This window comes from Sus scrofa, chromosome 6 (genome assembly GCF_000003025.6).
Source record: "Sus scrofa isolate TJ Tabasco breed Duroc chromosome 6, Sscrofa11.1, whole genome shotgun sequence".
Taxonomy (NCBI): domain Eukaryota; kingdom Metazoa; phylum Chordata; class Mammalia; order Artiodactyla; family Suidae; genus Sus; species Sus scrofa.
In genome coordinates this window covers 122,194,668-122,218,661 of record NC_010448.4, presented here as the reverse complement: position 1 = coordinate 122,218,661, position 23,994 = coordinate 122,194,668, and positions in this window count along the sequence as shown.

Here is a 23,994-nt window from a genome sequence, read left to right as displayed (position 1 = left end):
TCAAAAGAATCTTAGTCAACTGAATCCAACAACATATCAAAAAAATTATACACCATGAGCAGGTAGGGTTCATCCCAGTTTCACAAGGATGGTTCAACATATGCAAATCAATCAACATCATACACCACATTAACAAAAGAAAAGTCAAAAATCATATGATCATCTCAATAGACGCAGAAAAAGCATTTGACAAAGTCCAACATCCATTCATGATCAAGACCCTTGCCAAAGTAGGTATAGAGGGAAACTTCCTGAACATAATCAAAGCCACTTATGACACAGCAAATATAATACTCAATGGAGAAAAGCTGAAAGCCTTCTCACTCAAATCTGGAACAAGACAGGGATGCCCACTCTCACCACTGCTCTTCAACATAGTTTTGGAAGTCCTAGCCACAGAAATTAGATGAACAAAAGAAATAAAAGGCATCCATATAGCAAGAGAAGAGATAAAACTGTCACTGCAGCAGATGACATGATACTATACCTAGAAAACCCTAAGGACTCAACCCCAAAACTCCTTGAACTGATTAATAAATTCAGCAAAGTGGCAGGATATAAGATTAACATTCAGAAGTCAGTTGCATTTATGTATACCAGCAATGAAATATTAGAAAAGGAGTACAAAAATGCGATACCCGTTAAAATTGCACCTTAAAAAAACAAATACCTTGGAATACACCTGACCAAAGAGGTAAAGGACCTATATGCCGAGAACTATAAAACTTTAATCAAAGAAATCAAAGAAGATGCAAAGAAATGGAAAGAGATTCCATGTTCACGGATTGGAAAAATCAATATTGTAAAAACGGCCATCCTACCCAAAGCAATCTACAGATTCAATGCAATCCCTATCAAATTACCCATGACATTTTTCACAGAACTAGAACAAATAATCCAAACATTTACATGGAACTGCAAAAGATCCAGAATCACCAAAGCAATCCTGAGAAACAAAAATCAAACAGGAGGCATAATGTTCTCAGACTTCAAGAAATATTACAAAGCCACAGTCATCAGAACAGTGTGGTACTGGTATCAAAACAGACAGACAGACCAATGGAACAGAATAGAGAACCCGGAAATAAACCCTGACACCTATGGTCAATTCATCTTTGACAAGGGAGGCAAGAACATAAAATGGGAAAAAGAAAGTCTATTCAGCAAGCATTGCTGGGAAACCTGGACAGCTGCATGCAAAGCAATGAAACTAGAACACACCCTCACACCATGCTCAAAAATAAACTCAAAATGGCTGAAAGACTTAAATATACGACAGGACACCATCAAACTCCTGGAAGAGAACATACACAAAACACTCTCTGACATCAACCTCATGAATATTTTCTCAGGTCAGTCTCCCAAAGCAATAGAAATAAGAGCAAAAATAAACCCATGGGACCTAATCAAACTAAAAAGCTTTGGCACAGCAAAGGAAACCCAAAAGAAAACAAAAAGACAACTTTCAGAATGGGAGAAAATAGTTTCAAATGATGCAATGGACAAGGGCTTAATCTCTAGAATATACAAGCAACTTATACAACCCAACAGCAAAAATGCCAATCAATCAATGGAAAAATGGGCAAAAGACCTGAATAGACATTTCTCCAGGGAAGAAGTACAGATGGCCAGCAAACACATGAAAAAATGCTCAACATCGCTGATTATAAGAGGAATGCAAATCAAAACTACCATGAGATAGCACCTCACACCAGTCAGAACGGCCATCATTAATAAGTCCACAAAGAACCAGTGCTGGAGAGGTTGTGGGGAAAAGGGAACCCTCCTCCACTGCTGGTGGGAATGTAAACTGGTACAGCCACTATGGAGAACAGTTGGGAGATACCTTAGAAATCTATACATAGAACTTCCATATGACCCTGCAATCCCACTCTTGGGCATATATCCAGACAAAACTCTACTTAAAAGAGACATGTGCACCCGCATGTTCATTGCAGCAGTATTCACAATAGCCAGGACATGGAAACAACCCAAATATCCATCAACAGATGATCGGATTTGGAAGAAGTGGTATATATACACAATGGAATATGACTCAGTCTTAAAAAAGAATGACATAATGCCATTTGCAGCAACATGGATGGAACTAGAGACTATCATACTGAGTGAAATGAGTCAGAAAGACAAAGACAAATACCATATGATATCACTTATAACTGGAATCTAATATCTAGCACAAATGAACATCTCCTCAGAAAAGAAAATCATGGACTTGGAGAATAGACTTGTTGCTGCCCGACAGGAGAGGGAGGGAGTGGGAGGGATCAGGAACTTGGGGTTATTGGATACAACTTGGAATGGATTTACATGGAGATCCTGCTGAGATGCACTGAGAGCTATGTCTTGATACTTATATTGCAACAGAACCAAGGGTGGGGGAAAAATGTATACATGTAAGAGGAACTTGGTCCCTCTGCTGTACAGTGGAAAAAAATAAAATAATAATACAAGAAATAAAAAAGATCCTTAAACCTGATTGCCTTGTGAACACTCTAGGCCTGAAAAAAATTCTTCTTATTGAAATACATAACTTTTGCCTCTTTGCTTGAGAACTATGCAGAGGCCTCAAGGAAGACCTTACAAGGGGGATGCTTGTCATACTCAAGATTTATTTTTTCCTTTCCTCTTGGCCATCAGATACCTCAGATGGAAATGACAACAGTAGGTTTTGCCAAAGCTATGTAAATTGTCTTTCTTTCTTTTGAAGCATGAAGGGACTTGACTGGACGTTCTGGAGAACATTACAGTAATCCACAGTATGCAAGATATCATGCCGATTAAACCAGATGAGCATGAAGCAGGAAATATGCTAGGTCTTTTGAAAAGATGTATGTACTCCAGATGGTGGGACATAAAATCTACTGAGGGGCCAGATGTATCAATGGAATTTTTAGGGGTGCAGTAATATTAGACATGTTTGTGGCATCCCTTCCAAAGTATTGACAATTTCACCTTTTACCGCCAAGAAAGAAGAAAATATTTGGCAGGCCTCTATGAATTATGGAAGCAGCACATTGCACAACTGGGACTCCTGCTCTTACCTTGTCACTGAGTTGCGTGGATGCTTGCCAGTTTTGAGCAGAGTAAAAGAGAGAGAAAATTATGTAGTACATCCAGACTGTAAAGATTTGTCACTTGAGCCACATGACCCATAAGCCAGACAAACCAATATGACTAGAGGTATACATAGTCGAGAAATATACCTGATTAAGCCCCCGGCAAACTCCTAAAATAAAATCAGAGAAGAAACTCTTTGGATTCTGGAGTAAGTGCATACCATTAGCAGCAGAGAACTCATAAGAAAAACAGTTCTTAGAATGCATCTGTGCCCTGGTAGAAACCGAATATGTATATATTTATGCATTTATTTTGACTGAAGTGTTTTTGATGTGCAATATATATTAGTTTCAGGTGTAGTTTCACATATGATTCAATATTTATAGATATTGCACAATTACAATTACTAAAATATTATCAGCTATATCCCCTGTTCTGTACTTTACATCCCTGTGACTTATTTATTTTATAACTAATAGTTTGAACCTCTTAATCCTCTTCCCCTATTTCACCCATCCTTCCAAACGCTTCCTTTCTGGAAACCAATAGTTTGTTCTATCTGAGTATGTTTCTGTTTTGTCATATTTTTCCACGTGTTTTGTTTTTTAGATTCCACGTATAAGTGAAAACATATAGTATTTTTGTTTCTCTAACTTCACTTAGCATAATGCCCTTTAGGTATAGCCATGTTGTTACAAATTGCAAGATTTCATTCTTTCTCATGGCTGAGTAAGAGTACACACACACACACACACACACACACACACACACACACATGTATTATATATATATGTATATTAGTTATCCATTTATCTGTCAATGGAAATTTAGTTTCCTTCCATATCTTGGCTCTTGTAAGTAATGTGATGAACATTGGGGTGCATATATCTTTTTGAGTTTTGATACTTTGAATGAATATCCATATCTGAATTCTTGGGTCATGTTGTAGTTATATTTATAATTTTTGAGGTACCTCCATACTTTTTCCATGGCCTTGTACCAATTTACATTCCCATAACAGTATCAGAAAGTTCTCACATCCTTGTCAACACTTATTTCTTATCTTTTTGAGAATAGCTATTTTAAAAGGTAATATCTTACTGTGTTTTTGATGTGCATTTTCTTGATAATTAGTCACAATGAGCATCTTATCTTGTGCCTATTGGCTGTCCATATGTCTTATTTTGGAAACATTTCTTTTTTTAATTTTTAAAAGTTTTATTGAAGTATATTTGATTTCCTTCAATGTTGTGATAAGTTCTGGAAATATTTCTATTCAGGTTCTCTGCCCATTTTTTAATCAGATTATAGTCCAGGATACACTTTACATCAATGGTCATTATACAAATCTGTGTCCTTGATAGAGGAATGCATTGGTCTGGAATCCAAAGGGTGAAAGCAAGGTGAAGCTGCTCATCATGACCTTCAGTGACCCACTTTGGGAATTTGGCCTTTCAGTCCCTGCCACTATGGGGCCTAAGGTCCGGGCAAGGTGTTTCCATCAGGAAATGGACTAAGAATTTCATAAAATTTAAATATGTGATTGTTTCAAGTCCACTGTTCTCTTCTTGTCAGGACCAGCAAAGATGAAAAGAATATTCGACTCTAGCTCTCAGCAGAATGTAGAGCATTGGCTGCATAATGGGAACAAGAGAAGCATGAGTGGCCTGCAAGTGATCCACTGAAGCAAACTTTGGTACTCTTGTGCCTGTCACTATAAATGGATGGGTATATAACCATATCAAAGCAAAGTATTGGGCGTCACACCCATCTAGTGTGAGGGTATGAATCACACCACTAGACAACCCACCTGGCCCAGGAGAAGTGGGCAGTCTAGATGAGGAGTGATGATGACATTGTTAGAGCACAGGACCATCTGCTGCAGCAGTTTTTTCTCAGGAACTGTGACCAATCAGAATCCTGGTTAGCTATTCCTAAATCATGTGAATGCTAAAGCAGTAAATAAATATGAGTTGCTCAAGAGGTGGACTTGAAAACTTTCTGTTTTTACTCCACCGATATTGCCTTTACCTGACACTACACCCATCTCACATTATGTTCATCCCCTAGCAATCTTGGTATCTACTGATAGCTGCTCATAGCTTATACTTTTTCTTTGTAACTGCCTCTGTACTGAACTGGAGTCACTTATCACCTGGGAGCCTTATCTGTGATGAACCTCCCCTCCATTTCTGCCCTCACAGGGTTCCATTCAACAGGCAATGATCCACTATATGGTGGTAGAATAAACCAGTTCTCATGTACCAAGTCTGTGGTGCCAGCCCTCTTCCAGGTTCACCATTGTGACAGGCTGGAGTCAGTCTTCACTAAGGACATCACTAGGTTAGCTTTCTTCCCTTCCTCTATCCTTTGTCTTGTAGCCCTCTTCTTAGATTCCATTCTCAACAGATCTCTCAGTAGACTCCCCATTTGGGCACTGCTTCTTATGAACTTAACCTAAGAGATGCATTTGTTGAAACAAACCAAAAGCAAGTAATTGAATGCTGTCTATAATTTTCTGTCCTAGTCTAGATGATTTCACGGTTGTCAAGCACCAAACATTGGAATTCATCATTTTGTTATATATGAAATAAATAACAATTAAGTACTCATTCTTATGTCATGAACTTTGAGAAAAATATGTCCAGAGATACTTTTTTGGCCCCACCTGTGGGAGGCAGAAGTTCCCAGGCCAGGGATTGCATCCACACCGCAGTAGTAACCAGAGGCACAGCGGTGACAATTCTAGGTCCACATCCACTAGGCTACCAGGGAACTCCTAGAGAAGTTTGTGTCCTTGAGAAATATGAAACTACTTGAGTAGCTATACCCAGAAATTTCTGAGTACTGAACATAGTTAACATAAACCTTTACTATCTAGATACACATTATTCAAAGGGTCGAGAAAATAGGTTTTCTAGATTACAAAGAGTTTATGGGTGAAACATTAGCATTAAAACCATAACTTATTTGGATGGGAGTCTATAATTTTTAATACAGATTTGCATGCTTTCTTAAACAGAGGATATTGAATATTATTTCAATGGTTCCTGATGACTCAAAGTTATTGCTATTAACAGCTATTACTGCTGGGGTGTATTATAACAGTGATGCTTCTGACTCAGCTGAGATGTACTTGGATCTGTACCAAATGAATCACGTGACTTTGTTATGTCTGATTTTGATTGTTGTTGCTAGCTCTTTCCCTTACTTTACGATGTCACCTATCTCAGATTTTAGCGTACCCACTCGTAGCAGCTCTTCTCTCACTTTCATTTTGTTATTGTTAGCATTTTATTGGCATGGAAATTAAATAACAATTATTATTATTTAATGCTTACTATGTACCAGATGATTTCTAAGTGCTTTGCATACTTTAACTCACTTAATCTTTACAAACTCATTAGTTCATTTTGTAAATTGAGTAAATGAGTCCTACAAAACATCATATCATGGTTCTTTTTTTTTTTTTCCTTTTTCATAGGACTGCACCCACCACAAATGAATGCTATCTATAATTTTATGGGAATATGGAGATTCCCAGACTAGGGTTGAATCAGAGCTACAGCTGCTGTCCTCTGCCACAGCCACAACAATGAAGGATCTGAGCCATGTCTGTTCCCTACACAACAGCACACAGCAATGTCCAATCACTAACCCACTGAGTGAGGCCAGGGATTGAACTTTTACCCTCATGGATACTAGTTAGGCTTGTTTCCATGGTGCCACAAAGGGAATTCCCTATATAAGCTTTAATGCATGAACTTATTTACACTTATTTTTGTCTTCAGAAACTTTATTTTTGCATTCTCCTAGATTTTTAGCTATATGTTAGATAAATAAGACAGGTAAGATATTCAGAGAGAGTTGACTTCTAGCTATGACTATAAACACGCAAAATGATGTGACTGAGACTATGAATGTGAGGAAGTTGGAGTATATGTCATATTTGAATGAGATGTTGGAGATTTGCTTGTGTAACTTGAGAATGAAGGGCATTCTGAGTAAGAAATCACTTTTATGATGTTGCATACTACATTTCAAGTTTACAAAGTAGGCATTTAATAATCACAGACAAACAATTATCAAATAGTTCTCATGATTTCCATTAATTCTAAAAGGATGTTCTTTTGTGCTTCCAAACAAACTTTAAAATATTTTGTTCAAGTTCTGTGAAAAATGTCCTTGGTAATTTGATAGGGATTTCATTGACTCTGTAGATCGCCTTGGGTAGTATAGTCATTTTGATAATATTGACTCTTCCAATCCAAGCGCATGGTATATCTTTCCACCTATTTGTGTCATCTTTGACTTCTTTCATCAGTGTCTTAGAGTTTTCAGAGTACATCTTTTGTCTCCTTAGGTATTTTATTCTTTTGGATGTGATGGTAAATGGGATTGCTACCCTAATTTCTCTTTCTTATCTTTCATTGTTAGTATATAGAAATGCTGTTGATTTATATACATTAATTTTGTATGCTGTGACTTTGACAAATTCATGGATGAGCTCTAACAGTTATTGAGGTATGATAGGAATCTCTAGGTTTCTCTAGGTATGATATCATATCATCTGCAAATACTAATAGTTTTACTTCTTCCTTTCTAATTTGGATTCCTTTTATCTCTTTTACTTCTCTGATTGCTGTGGCTAGGACTTCCAAAATTATCTTGAATAGTAGTGTCAAGAGCTATCATCCATGTCTTGTTCCTCATCTCAGTAGGAATTTGGAAGCACAAAAGACCCAGAATAGCCAAAGACATCATGAAAAAGAAAAATGGAGCTGGAGGAATCAGGCTCCTGGACTTCAGACTATACTACAAAGCAATAGTCATCAAAACTGCATGGTACTGGCACAAAGACAGACATATAGATCAATGGAACAGGATAGAAAGCCCAGAATTAAACCCATGCACCTACAGTCAAATAACCTATGACAAAGGAGGCAAAAATATACAAGGGGGAAAAGACAGCCTGATCAATAAGTGGTGCTGGACAGCCACATGGACAGCCACATGGAAAAGAATGAAATTAGAACATTCTCTAACACCATACAAAAAAAAAAAAAAACCTCAAAATGGATTAAAGACCTAGATATAAGACCTGACACTATAAAGCTCTTAGAGGAAAACATAAGCCAAACACTCTCCAACACAAACAACAGCAACATCTTCTCAGATCCACCTCTTAGAGTAATGACAGTAAAAACAAAAAATAAACAAATGTGACTTAATTAAACTTAAATGTTTCTGCACAGCAAATGAAACACTAAACAAAATGAATAGACAACCCACAGAATGGGAATAGGATAAAATATTTGCAAATGAATTGACTGACAAGGGATTAATCTCCAAAATTTATAAACACCTCCTACTGCACAATACCATAAAAACCAAACAACCCCATCAAAAAAATGGGCAGAAGATCTAAACAGACCATTCTCCAAAGAAGACATACAGATGGCCAAAAAACACATGAAGAAATGTTCAACATCACTCATTATTAGAGAAATGCAAATCAAAACCACTCTGAGGTACCACCTTACACCAGCCAGAATGGCCATCATGCAAAAGTCTACAAACAATAAGTGCTGGAGAGGGTGTGCAGAAAAGGGAACCCTACCACACTGTTGATGGGATTGTAAATTGGTGCAACCACTATGGAAAACAGTATGGAGATTCCTCAGAAAACTAAACATAGAACTACCATTAGACCCAGCAATCCCACTCCTGGGCATTTATCCAGAGAAAATGGCTCGCAAAGACACATGTACTCCAATGTTCATTGCAGCACTATTTGCAATAGCCAAGACATGGAAACCACCTAAATGTCCATCAACAGAGGAGTGGATCAAGAAGATGTGGTACATGGATGGACCTAGAAACTATCATACTACGTGAAGTCAGTCATACAGTGAGACACCAACATCAAATGCTTTCACTGACATGTGGAATATGAAAAAAGGACAGACTGAACTTCTTTACAGAAAAGATACTGACTCACAGACTTTGAAAAAATTATGGTTTTCAAAGGAGACAGTTTGGGGTGGTGGGAGGATGTGCTGAGGGTGTGGGATGGAAATCCTATAAAACTGGATTGTGATGATCATTGTACAACTATAAATGTAACAAATTCACTGAGTAATAAAAAATGTTTATATAATATAAAAAAATTAAAAAAAATTAAAGGATGTTCTTCCTTGTGGGTCATGGTCCTTCTAAACTGGGCCTCTTTTGAGTTCCACTAATCCCTACAAGCTTAACAAGGATTGTCTTAATTTAACAAAAATTCAGTCATGTTTCTGTGGATGGCTTATAAAGGCTCAATTGAATGTTTTTAGACGTTTAGATTTGTCCTTTAATAAACATTCCAACATTTGTTTTGGTTCCAGGTGGAATCTGTTGTGATAGCATCACCCTCTCATTCTCATGCATATTCGAAAACAGGGAGGAGGCCAATCCAGAGTCATTGATCTTTTCTCTCCTTTTATTAGCATTCCAGTAAAAGTAATATGTGCCACCTATATTATCTAATAAAATGTATCTAAGTTTCCTCTCTGGTTGAGTTCCTACCTCTTCCTTCAGGGGAAGCTGGATTAGTGTCTTCTTGGCCTCCCATTAATTTAAGGCATTCTTTTCATACATGCGTATAACACTCCCTAAAGTATTATTGGTTTATAAATTACACTTGTTGTTTCAGGGCAATAAATGGAATGATAAATGTATGCTTTGTTCAATCACCTTTTTATTCATGAAAGGCAAAGCCAAATATTCTAAAAAACATTTATCTACATCAGGAATAAACTATAAACCTTTCAAAAATGCTCCAAGTAATCCAGAAAGGAACCACTAATTACTGTCATAACAAAAAAGGATTCAACAACACTAAATGCTCATGAAGCCATAAAATGTCAGAGATGGAAAATCAAGTTCGGCACCCTCCTTTTACAGATGGGAAATAAAGCTTTTGAAAGCAAAAGAGATTTACATAGTCACACAAACACTCATTGATGGCATCAATCCTAGGCTCTGTGTATCCTGACTCTGAATTCATTGCAACTTCATGAGGTCATAAGTGTTGAGGTAGGAGCATTAAGAATAGCGTAGTCCAATTTACCCTTTTCAGAGTTTATTACCTGTGAAGATATCTCTTTTTTAGGGTGGATTGGAACCTGGAAGGAAAAGAGACTCTAAAATACCTTTAAAAGATCTCAATTTTGTAACAGCATCCTGAAAGTTATTTCATCTAATGAAACATGTCAATCTATCTGATGATCTGACTGAGCATTCTGTGGCTCCTATGAGGAATGGACTTAAAGTTGTTAGTGGAAGGATAGATGTTTTAGACAATGTTAGAAGTGGAAAAGTCATCTTCCTCCTCCTCAAAGTTCAATTCCAAAACACTGGCTTTGGATTTTTACCAATCTCTCTATCTGTACACATATTAGCATGCTACTTTCTCATTTTATCTTTAAACAAAATCAGGAAGCATAATCCTTCAACATTCCCATAAGGATAGGATTCTTTTTGGTTTGAACAATATATTATATATGTGATATAAATCAATATCCAGTGAAAAGTGTAGTTAATAGCACATGGCTGTCAAAATTTGGCTCTATCAACCCTTCCACAGCATGCTGCCATTATTAGACTGCCTCCTTGGACCAACAGCTATCCATTTTAGTTTAACTCTTTATATTGAAATATTTTCAAACTTAACATAAAATATACCAAAGATGCTGTTAGAAAACCACTCTTCACTCAGATTCCTCGACTGGTAATTTTCCTAATCATTCTCTTCATATGTGCATATATGCATGCATTATTGTCATTTTCCAACCAAGTGAGAATATGTCCAGGCATGATGCTTTATTACTTCTAAATACTCAAATATGCATTTTCTATATAAAAGACACTTTCCTCAAAGAATATCACAAACATCTTAATCAAGATATTAACATTTATAAAAGACTAACATTAGTACCCCTCTCTCCTTCAGTGTCTTTCTTTCCTATTGGAAAAGCAGATATATAATTCCCCTTGAATAGAACTTGAGATAAAAAAGGTCTGGCTTATTAACCTGTATGTATCCATCAGTAGTACACAATCTTTTTGAAGACTGAATCTAAGAACATCTTATTAACTATCATATATATTAAGATTAGTGGTTCAAAAATATTTTTAATAAATAAATGGCGCTATTAAAGGGTTTCCATTTAATATGAAGATAGGAAGGATAGTCAATTGTTGGATGATGAAATAAAGATTGAAAACACAGGAGCAAATTACTAAGATGATATTTATCAATTAAAATTATAGTCTGGACATCAAGCCTAGGTCTGGGAAACTTAACAATTTACATGAAATCAGTTTGGAGAATTTCCTTGACTGATGCTTATTCTATCTGCCAGAAAGTAAGAGTGTTTTTAGGTTACATCTGACTAAGGGTTAATGGATTTGATTAATCTAACAATTGCTTATTTTTTGGGGCAGTTGGACCATATTTAACTGGCAGCCCCATTGTATAGGGAGAATGAGGAACTGGCAATTCAGAGGGATATATAGAATAGCATGATGGTACGACTTGTGGAAAGGATGGAAGATCCTGGATGCAGAATGTGGAGCACTGGAGCTTCAGCACAGCTGCCCTGAAACATTAGAGCAATGCTATATGATTGATGATTGATTGATTGATGATTAATCAATTGGTTTTGGCTTCAAAAAGTAGAACTCATATCATGTGTAAAAATATATAACAAAGCAAGCATTAGCACCATATAAGCCTGAACTATCAACAGAGATACTCAAAACCAGAATGATCTACATAGTGAGATGTCAGTGGAAGGATTCCACGATGTGGGTGGAGAATGAGCTGCAGTCAACTTAGCAACTGAAGAAAGTCTAAATAGAGCAGCACAAGTAATATTTTATCCCATTCTTATCATTTCCTTATCACATGTAACAGATCTCATCAATGCTTTACACTGCTGCCCAAGCTGTATGTCCAGTTCTGTGCAGTGCACTTCTGGCATTCTACCTCCTCTCTGAGATTTCACTTAGTAATAAAGAAGAGGAACTTCCTCCTGATAAGCCTCTGTCTGCCTGGTTTCCGCTCTTCCTTTCTAGTAAACACATATGACAGTAAACATGTACCTGCAGTATCGCATTTGTGCATTTCCAATTAAGACTGCTTTCTTGGCTTCAAAATATTTGGTTGGATAGGCTATCAGTAAGGAAGGAAGGAGAGCTAATATTTATTTGGTAGCTTTCATGTGCCAAGTAATTTAGGATATGAAGTTTTACTTGATCATCAAATAACCATTGATCTTATCCCAATTTTAAAGATAAGGATCAGAATTTAAAATGTCACATCCTCTTTTCCCTAAACTCAACATGGTCTGTCAAGAAGAAATCATTTTTCTCATTTGATAGAAACGGGAATGAGGCTCAGAAGTTAGTTTCTTTGTCAAAGATACATAGATATTACATGGCGAAGCCAGGCTTTGCAGGTTTCCTGTTCCTAGAGATGTATTTCTGAAAATAAGGAGTAAAAGAGAGAATTTTTCAAGTGAAATGAAATTTCTTATAAAATTCCTCATTTATTTTAGTATGGTGCCCAAATTTCCACTGTTAGCTTTTGTTTTCAGTTAAGACAAAACATTTCCTAATAACATGCAGCTGTTCCCAAGAGGTACTGTAAATTAACGCTTTTTGCTTGATATTAGAGTTTAATAAAAAGAGAGGGAGAAATATAGAGTGCACACATAAACAGTGTGTCAGAAGAGGATGGTCAGTGAGTCTGGATAATCAGATGAAATGGTTCAGCATGAGCATTTGAGGTATGCCAGTGATTGCAAAATAAGGGAATGAGAGAGTGCCAAAGATGAATTTCCCATCCTTTGCAATTACTAAAGATGGGTCTTTGCAGAGCTGTGTACTGACAGCAGCTCCATTAAAGTCCTTTTGATACTGAGGATATTGAAAAAAATGATTTAACTCCTCACATGTATCTTTAAAGGTGAAAACACATTAATAAATTGAAAGTTTCATGAATAAAACTGTCCTCAGAATTACCTTCCTTATTTGTGTGAATACACTCAGTGAATTTACGATGATTAATGGTAATACAATGAACACCAAAGCACATAATAATGATTTGCTACTTATTATAAAACATTGCCAATACTTTGTACACCCAAGCAGCACAACATACAAGAAATTCAATGAAACCTTTTTAAACAAGCCATGGGGAAAGGGAAGAGCAGATCAAGACACACAGTATCTCTAGGGACAGAGGCCTCTCTTCCATCATAAATTGATTGCTCTGGCACCCATGAAAGGCAACAGGGACACTTAGAGGGCCACAGAAAGATATGGTTGTCACAAAGGAATTAGAATGAAAAGACTGTCTCAAAGAAATATGGTGTTTCTGAATCCTTGGAGACATATACAACTTCCTTTCAGTTAATAACTTGAGAATTCTGGACAGCTGAGAATGATACAGAAAAGCAAACTTCCACACCATCAGAAGAATTTGAAGATCTGGCATATCCTTGCTTCCAAATAACTGTAATTTTTTAATGCAATAAATCTCAGTAAGCATCCTCTCACAATTACTTCCTACTGCAAGGCTTTGTGGTAAGTGAGTGCAGGTCAGGAAAACTGTGGGAAAAGAAGGAACAGAGAGCTAGTCATGGGAATAATGTTGTTAGAAAAGCACTATAACAAAGCTTAGGTCCGTACCATATGTAAAAATATTAAACATAAAAAACAGTGTACTGGTAGATCAGAACACTGTCCAGTAGTCTATGCGAAAAGAGCTTAAAAATGCATGTGGCTTGAGGTACAATCTTCCAAATAATTTCTGGAGGAATAAAAAACAAGCCAAAAGTAAGGGAAAGGGGTCTTTGGAAATTTAATGGTGAAGAGTAAAAGTGCAAAAAAGGGAAAATCATGGACAGGTAAGACCAAAGGAACCAAAAAATTTGGAGGACACACATATTAGCACCCCCCACACACATGCAAATCCATTAGAAAATATAGACTTTAATACAGCAAAAAACAAAAATAAAGAAACAAAAGCAAGGAATCCTCTAAACTATTTTAATACTAAAACACGAATAGGAAATGAGCTAAGAAAGCCATGAAATTCCCCTTTCATCACTGTATGTCATAACAAATATCTATATATCAAAGAAACCATAAGATACCATTCAAATTAAGTTAAATGTGCTCAAGCAAACATTTTGGGAAAGAAAAACTGGTTTGAGTAAGAAATTCAAATTGAAGAATAGAAATTAGCCAAAAAAAATGAAGGGGAAATAAGTGAAAAAAAAAAAAAAAAGTCATTTGGACATTGAGGTTATTTCCACGACTTGGCTATTATGAACAGTGCTGCAATGAACATACAGGTACATATGTCTTTTGCAGTATAACACTGGGAACTATATCTAGTCGCTTATGAAGGAGCATGATAATGTGAGAAAAAGGAATGTATATGTGTATGTGTGACTGGGTCAATTTGCTGTACAGTATAAAATTGACAGAAGACTGTAAACCAACTACAATGAAAAAATAAAAATCATTATTTAAAGATTGTCATTTGAACACAGAAAAGAAATGGAAGGGGAAAAAATTAACCCAGCAATAAAGACTAATTTATAAGATGTTCAGAGACTAATAGAGTTAAGGTATTTATAAAGGCACAAGCCATTGAAGAAAACCAAGAAAACAAGCAAAATAATGAAGAGAGAGAGAGAGAAATAACAAGGTCCAGGGAAAAAAGCATTAAAAAGCAAAGACAGGCAAAAAAGGATAATGGTCACATACTTGGAGTCCCTAAAGGAAAAGATAAAATAAAATCAGAGAGAACAAAATAGTACTAATATTTAAACGCATAACCCAAGAAAAATTTTCATAAAGGACGACATGTATCTATACATTGAAAGGGTCCATACGTACATGGAAAAATTAGCCTGGAATAATGACCTATGGAATATCTATATGGTGGAGTGTTACATAGCTATTATAAAAAAGAATGAGGATGATTTTTTTGAACTGATATAGGGTGAATCCAGGCTATGATTCACCCTATATCAGTTCAAAATTGAGGCATGGTTGATCTACAATTTTATTTTACTTTCTGGTGTCTAAAATAGTTATTCTATGTGCTTGGGCTGTGGGATGGAAATCCTGTGAAATCAGATTGTTATGATCATTATACAACTACAGATGTGATAAATTCATTTGAGTAATGCAAAAAATAAAAAAAAATAAAGATTACACTCCATTTAAAGTTATTTTAACATTATGGCCATATTTCCCTGTGTTGTGCAACATATCCTCGTAGCTTATTTGTTTTATATATGATCATTTATATTTCCTGTTTTCCTACTCCTGTTTTACCCCTTCCTCTTTCCTACTTCCCATTGATAACCACGAGTTTGTTCTCTGCATCTGTGAATTTTTTTTCTGTTTTGTTATATTCATTAAGTTATTTTATTTTTATATTCCACATAAAAGTGACAACATACAGGCTATAATTTTATTTTTTTTTTTATTTTTTTTTTTTTTAATTTTATTTTTATTTTCCCACTGTACAGCAAGGGGGTCAGGTTATCCTTACATGTATACATTACAATTACAGTTTTTCCCCCACCATTTCTTCTGTTGCAACATGAGTATCTAGACATAGTTCTCAATGCTATTCAGTGGGATCTCCTTGTAAATCTATTCTAAGTTGTGTCTGATAAGCCCAAGCTCCCGATCCCTCCCACTCCCTCCCCCTCCCATCAGGCAACCACAAGTCTCTTCTCCAAGTCCATGATTGATTTTCTTTTCTGAGGAGATGTTCATTTGTGCTGGATATTAGATTCCAGTTATAAGTGATGTCATATGGTATTTGTCTTTGTCTTTCTGGCTCATTTCACTCAGTATGAGATTCTCTAGTTCCATCCATGTTGCTGCAAATGGCATGATGTCATCCTTTTTTATGGCTGAGTAGTATTCCATCGTGTATATATACCACATCTTCCGAATCCAATCCTCTGTCGATGGACATTTGGATTGTTTCCATGTCCTGGCTATTGTGAATAGTGCTGCAATGAACATGCGGGTGCATGTGTCTCTTTTAAGTAGAGCTTTGTCCGGATAGATGCCCAAGAGTGGGATTGCAGGGTCATATGGAAGTTCTATGTATAGATTTCTAAGGTATCTCCAAACTGTTCTCCATAGTGGCTGTACCAGTTTACACTCCCACCAACAGTGCAGGAGGGTTCCCTTTTCTCCACAGCCCCTCCAGCACTTGTTATTTGTGGATTTATTAATGATGGCCATTCTGACTGGTGTGAGGTGGTATCTCATGGTAGTTTTGATTTGCATTTCTCTTATAATCAGCGATGTTGAGCATTTTTTCATGTGTTTGTTGGCCATCTGTATATCTTCCTTGGAGAAATGTCTATTCAGGTCTTTTGCCCATTTTTCCATTGATTGATTGGTTTTTTTGCTGTTGAGTTGTATAAGTTGCTTGTATATTCTAGAGATTAAGCCCTTGTCAGTTGCATCATTTGAAACTATTTTCTCCCATTCTGTAAGTTGTCTTTTTGTTTTCTTTTGGGTTTCCTTTGCTGTGCAAAAGCTTTTCAGTTTGATGAGGTCCCATGGGTTTATTTTTGCCAGGCTATAATTTTAAATGAAACAAAACAAGTTCAAAGAAAAGTGTATCTATGGCTTGCTGTATTTCCTGTAATCCTTTATGCAAAAGTAAAATATAGAAAAGATAATCTAGAGATTAAAGACATTTATTACCAATGGTGTATGTGGAAGAACAGGGTTGATATAAAGAATAAATGGTGTTAGTATAGAAGAGATGAGAAATTAGTGGCTCCTCTCTAGGTATGCCTTTTGTTTCATTTAGAACAATGTTAATTTTCACATAGTCAAAAATAAGTAATTAAATGACCAAGCAAAATTTGAGTGGTAATTCCAAATGGAACAAAAAAATATAACTTATTGCAAATAACCTGACCATACCAAAGGGAATGAGGAAAAAAAAGAACATAAATATTTTTGAAAACATATTTATATATATACTGTAATGTTTGAGACTAAAAAGCTATCCACAAATATTACTGTTTAGCTAGAAATTTTTTTTCACAATGCTATGGGATATAACATTTGAAAGTAGTTTTTGTGCAGTAAAGGATTGAGAAAATAAGTAAATAAATGTATGTAGTTATTGAGAATGAATTTTTTCACGTTGAAAAAGGAATTACAAATAAGTACAGAGAGAAAACTAGAATGTATCTTCAAGTATTGGATTAGTATTAGATGTTTAAAGTATGAAGTAATGATTTGTCAATACAGGTGTAAAAAGATAGCTATAGAAATAGATATGTGTTGACAGATTTTATATATATATATATATATATATATATGTAATATCTTCAAGCTCTGCCCTTTAAGAGGGCATAGAACTAATGTCACTCAAGTACAGTGAACCTACCTAGTGACCATATTTTGGTTTCTAACTATCATTCTCTACTAAAACAAAACAGGGTTCTTTGGAGAAATAGGTAATTCAGTGACTGAGACAGGGAAAGTAGAAGTGGAGTCTAAAATATCTTGAGATGCAAAAAAGTAGTGTTTAAAAAATAATAAGGACTTGTTAAAAGACATAGGAGCAGCTCAAAGGAATTTTCAATGGCCCAATCTATGAAAATGTGAGCCCCCCAAAATAATGATAGCCATATTCTTTAAAATTAAACATGCCTGACTCATACTGATGCATATAAACAATTGAACTATAAAAAATAAAGGAGTAGAAATATGTTTTCTTTACGGTAGAATGGCAATTAATAAATGTAATGGGAATAATATCAGCAGAAAATAATCATTTGGCAAATGTAAATTTACCCTTGTTTTGGAAGAAATTGATGCTTAAAAGGATATTGTCATAGTATAGGTGTATCTCCCAAGGAGATACTTATTGGGGGAAAAGTAATATTACTTTAGAAAAACCTTGTTCTCATCTTAACCAGGTTCTCAAAGTCGACATCACCTAAAGTAGTACAAATGGACATACTTTGCCTTCTGGTATAATTCAAGAAGATATAGCATCCCCTATGTATTTCTGCTACACATGCAGAGTCTGATTTTAAACATAAGGAAATGTTTTATTACATATTTTTATATATTATTTATATGTATTATGTATATATTATTTACATATGTATATATTATATAGAGTGGGAATCTTAGAATATAAGTATAAACAATTGCTATGAATAAATCCAAATTTGTGAGTCTAAGAAAGATTGAGGAATTGTTCCAGAATTAAAAATACTGAGATGACAGATAAATTTAATATGCCCCTTTGGATTGAAACCTGGAACATAAAACAGAACATTAGTGGGCGATTGGTAAAATTTGAATGAGATCTGTAGATCAGTTAACAGTATGGAATTGTTGTCTATTTCCTGGTGTTGATAATTGTACTATCTTAATGGAAGATATCAGCCTTGGGAAAAGCTATTTGAAGAGTACATGGGCATTCTTTGTACTAGCTTTGCAACACTCTGTGGGTTTGAAATTATTTTAAAATTAAAAGTAAATAAAGAAGATTTAGTTTAGTAAAACTGTTTGAGATATGCTCACTGTTCCCTATGTATAACATCTAATTTCCATTTTGAAATAGGAATCTAACAAAAGTTAAAAAACCATCCTCCCAAGCTCAAGTTTGGCACATGAAAGAAACTACAAATCATTGAAATATATACTATGTCATAGTGTTAAAGTATTTCTTCATAAAATGTTCAGTAAGTATAAAGGGAACATATTTTGAAATGGCTAAACCTGGAGGATATCAAATTAAACAGGCGATCAGGTTTAACACCAAAGGAATAAGAAAAAAAGTGATATTTTCCTCTTGGTATAACATAGTGTAATGCATGGAGAAGGACATGGCAATTCTTTTTTTGTTTACATTCTTGGCAAAATTGTATAACCCAAATGTAATAATGAGAAAGTGTCAGAAAACTTCAAGTAAAGGGACTGTCTACAAAACAAGTTGCCTACTCTCTTGAAAAATATCAAATGTATGAATTCCCTGGTGGCTCGGTGGGTTAAAGATCTGGTGTTGTGGAGTTCCCGTCGTGGCGCAGTGGTTAACGAATCCGACTAGGAACCATGAGGTTGCGGGTTCGGTCCCTGCCCTTGCTCAGTGGGTTAACGATCCGGCGTTGCCGTGAGCTGTGGTGTAGGTTGCAGACGCGGCTCGGATCCCGCGTTGCTGTGGCTCTGGCGTAGGCCGGTGGCTACAGCTCTATTCGACCCCTAGCCTGGGAACCTCCATATGCCGCGGGAGCGGCCCAAGAAATAGCAACAACAGCAACAACAACATCAACAACAACAACAGACAAAAAAAGACAAAAGACAAAAAAAAAAAAAAAAAAAAAGATCTGGTGTTGTGACTACCATGACTCGGGTTTGATCCCTGGCCCAAGAACTTCTGAATGTTGCAAGTGCATTTAGAAACAAAAAGTAAAACCAAACAAAAATATCAAGGATATACTAGACAGAGACAGATAAAGAAACTGTTTCACATTAAAAAAGACAAGGGAAGTGTAACTAAATGCAGTGTGGGACATAGGTTGAATCTCAGGCTAGAATTTTTTTTTGGAAAGGTAAAGAGCTGGATGGACAACTGGGTGAATAGTGTTGACTTTCACTAGATAAGAAGAAACGGGAAGAAGAGAAGGTTTTAATGGGGTAGAATCACAAATTCAGTATTGTGTGCACTGAATTAAAATGCTCATCAGAAATTTTGCTGGAAATATCAATACATGGCTGGGCAAACAAGTTGGGAGCTTAAGGATACCTGTACTTCAGTTGTAATTTGGAAGTTATCAATGTCCTGTTTTCTTCTAAGGTGTGCTTTTGCTTTGGTTGCAAACCACCCAATCAGGGATCCAAAGCTGACCTTGTATCCATAGCAGTAGCTGGCAGCTTGTCAGGTCAGAACTGTGTGATTTCATTCCAATGGGACCTTCACAGTTCTCCCTATATGTGTCAGCAGAGGGCAACTCTGGCCAATGGGCAAGGGCTCTGACTTATGGCACTGAAGAAACATGGCATGGTCCTTCTAAGAGCAGAACCACCACCAATGCAACCTCCCTTTCTCAGGAGGTTTCCTGCCCGTGAGTGTGTGCAGGTATCTGTGAGACTTCCCCAGATTCAAAAGAGAGACAAAATGGGTCTCTGCGATGATTAAACCTACTTATTGTCCTTTCCTTCCAAGCTAGCCTTTGATGTTATCTCAACAAATCCTCATGCCCAGTGCTGGATCTCTGAATATAGCTCATACTCCCATAAAAGTCTACTCTTAGCTGGATCTCTCCACCTATCCTTTCCTACTCCTCATTCTTTCAGTCTTTTTCCTCATCCTACCAATATTAAGTGAATGGTTTTAATACCATGAAGTATTACACTTTAATATGGAAGGGAAAATAAAAATTAATTTATAGAAGTCTTAGCTACTAAAAATAAAATTAAAAATTCTAACTGTTCAAAAAACCCATTTTAGTTTATACAAAATGAAACCATTTTAAATGTTTTATTTAAAAATAATTTCCTCTGTTGATTCAAGTATCCTACAGATGACACTGGGGTAGATGATATAAGGGACAGACAGTATTTTCTAAAATACTAAGCTCATAAGGTTTATATATTCCTACTGCTGGAAGTGTGCAAGGCTTTTTAAGGCTAGTTTCTGGAATTCCTCACCTTATTTCTAATTTGTGGTTAAAATCAGATGAGGTTAAATCAGATGTGGTTAAAATCAGATATATTAGGGAAACAGGAGGAAAAGTCAGGAAGACTTTTGTTATTATCTATTCATCCAATCCTATCTACTGTAAAACCCAGGAGCTTTCTTTATATTACTTCTAGTTCTCAGAATATAATGCCTAATGAAAAATACTAATGACTACTTAATTTACAATTTACAAAGAACTTTAGCATGTATATTAATTAAACCTTACAAGGTCAAGCTTTCAGGTGAAAATATAAAAATTATATTGATTGGTATATTAAGGTTTAAGGAAATGAGTGCAATTGTTCCCAATCTCTATGCACTTGAATCACCTTGGGAGGGTCAAAATCCACAGATGCATTTTGTTCCACCCCGAGAAACTAATTTAGCTGGTCTGGGGGGTATCACATGTACACTGGAATATTTAAAAGATCCTCTGATAATTATAATATGCAGATATGTTTTTGAGTTTTCCAAGGTTATAGAGCTAGAGAAAAACAGAACTGGGATTAATTTCAGGGCCCTTGGTGTTTAGCCCAGAAATTTCAACATAAACAATAGTAATGAGAAAAATGTTAGGACTGACAGGAAACTCAGTAAATCAAACTTTCTTTCTTCCCTCTAACTTTATTTTTTGTGGAGTTTATTGGATGGCTACTGGTAGGTAGAAATGAGTTAGCTGCTGGCAGTAGAAATGGATAAGGAGGAAGATGACACCCTGAGGGAAATGCTGGGAGAAAGCAGAAGGCCCATGGCCATCCTAATGGAAACAGAGAACCAGAGTGATGAGGTGGAACATGCCCTGTAGACCTAAGGCATAAAGCTGAGCCACTTGGCTGATGTCAAGAATCTGATGGCAACTGTGATTGATTGATAGAGGAAGATGAAAAGTTTTTCTCATCAAGTAAGAGTGAGGAGGCTATTGAATCCAGTTTTGTGAGGGAGAACTCAAGGATGACCAAGGTTCCCCACTTGTGGCAGGGCTAGATCATGAAGCAAGACCATGGGCACTGGCCATGGCATCAGTCTATGAGAATCACTAAAAGAAAAAAAAAATCACTGTGCTAATTCATAAATATGATATCAATTACTTTATATTTCTACTTTGGTGTTTTCATACTTAACTGAAACAAAAGAGTGTGTGGCTTATTGCTATTTACAGGGTGAAAATTATCTTATTTTATCTAAATTTCAAAACCTTTAATATGCTTCCCAAGAAGTTACTTGTTTTGCAAATAAAAACAACAAAAACAGGATAAGAGACAATAAACAGTAAACAGTTTGCAGCACGACTTCTGCTTGATTATAGAACAAAAGAATTGTTATGCGTATTTTCTAAATGGATATTTGAAAATTTTCTAGAGTTTCCAATCTCTAAACAGAAATATGACTGGCACTTCCTCACTCACTCTCTCAGATGTGCAGCATTTATCCACGTCAGTTTGCAAAGGGGAGCCATCACCTCCTCTGGATCATGGGCACCATATTCCTTCAGTTGGCATTACTGGAGCCTTCCTCTTCTTACATGATTCCTGGACCTACTTCCACAGCATTTTCCACTCTAGGCTTCTTCCATCATGACTGTGGTCCTATGTGATGTTCTCAGAGGCTTGAAGAAGGTTGACTCCTTTTCTCATCATTTTTTTGGCATCCACAGGGAACTTAGGCACCTTGTTAGACACACTTGGTCCCAGCTGATACGATAGCTCAGTTTCCTGATGACACAGGGATGGACCATGGTGTGCCTCCAATCTCCCAGAATTCCAACCAAAAAATAGATTCTGGGTGCCCTCTGCTCTCAGAAGATATATTTATCCCTTAAACACAAGCAAGATCATCTGTATCTCAGGGACATTCACTTTATTTACCTCTCTTATTTTCCAAATCATATTCTCACTTCCCAGTCAAAGGGTTCATCATCAGTTCCACGGTAGGTAAAACTGTCAGATCATTGTAAATTCTCACTGAACATGTTAATAATTAGATTAAAAATCTTGGATTTTTGTCCTTAAAAGCTTCAAGTGCTCTAACTTACTAACTGATATTTATACCAGAAAAATTAAAACTCTGTTCCCTTCTGATTTGCTGAGGCATTCTATTTTCTGAAACAAGAAATGGTAGAAAATGGCCTGAGGTAGCTGAGAATTATGGAGACAGGATAATATACAGGTAAATACATAATTACTAACCTATTGTGTAATACAGGTGACAAGGCAAACGTTTAACTTCTACACCAGTTTCTACCCTAAGATCGTTAACTCTTATTAGTCAAGAGTTGAGTGACAGAATATTCACAGAGAGCCACCTACAGTAAATTGAAGAACAAAGAAATAGTAGCCTGAAGCCTCTGCAGACTCAGATGTTGTGTTAGACAGTGATGCACAGTATTGGTTATGATAATGATAGGCAAGGTGACAGGTAAGAGAATAGTAGAATCAGTTAGAGTATAAACAGAGACCAAAGTCAAGGGATTAAAGCCAGGAAACCAGCACTGAGGTCAAAATTGCCAGGCCAGCCTAGAAGTCCAGGCATGGAGGATCTGAGAGCATGGTCAGAACCTTGATATTGAGTTACCGACTTGCACAGTGGGCTGCTTAGAGACTCCCTGCCAGGGCCTGAATTCATCACAAAGTGTGATTCCAGCTGAGCCTACGAAATACATTTTCATCTTAGAAGGGCCAGCTGGTCATCAAAATAGCCTTTCAAAAATTTTTGATCTCTGGATGACCAAAATATCCATCAAAATGATATCTTTCCTTTCAAATAACAAGTAATTTCCTTTCAAAATCGAGAGATTAGGCTACTATGGATATCCTTCCCTTAAGCTGACCAAAGGGTTTATTGCACACTAAGTCATCCGTGCTTGATGCCAGGACCATTTTTTTTTTTTTTGTCTTTTTTTTTTTTTTTTTTTTTTGCCATTTCTTGGGCCGCTCTCATGGCATATGGAGGTTCCCAGGCTAGGGGTTGAATCGGAGCTGTAGCCACCGGCCTGCGCCAGAGCCACAGCAACTCAGGATCCAAGCCGCGTCTGCAACCTACACCACTGCTCAAGGCAACGCCGGATCGTTAACCCACTGAGCAAGGGCAGGGACCGAACCCGCAACCTC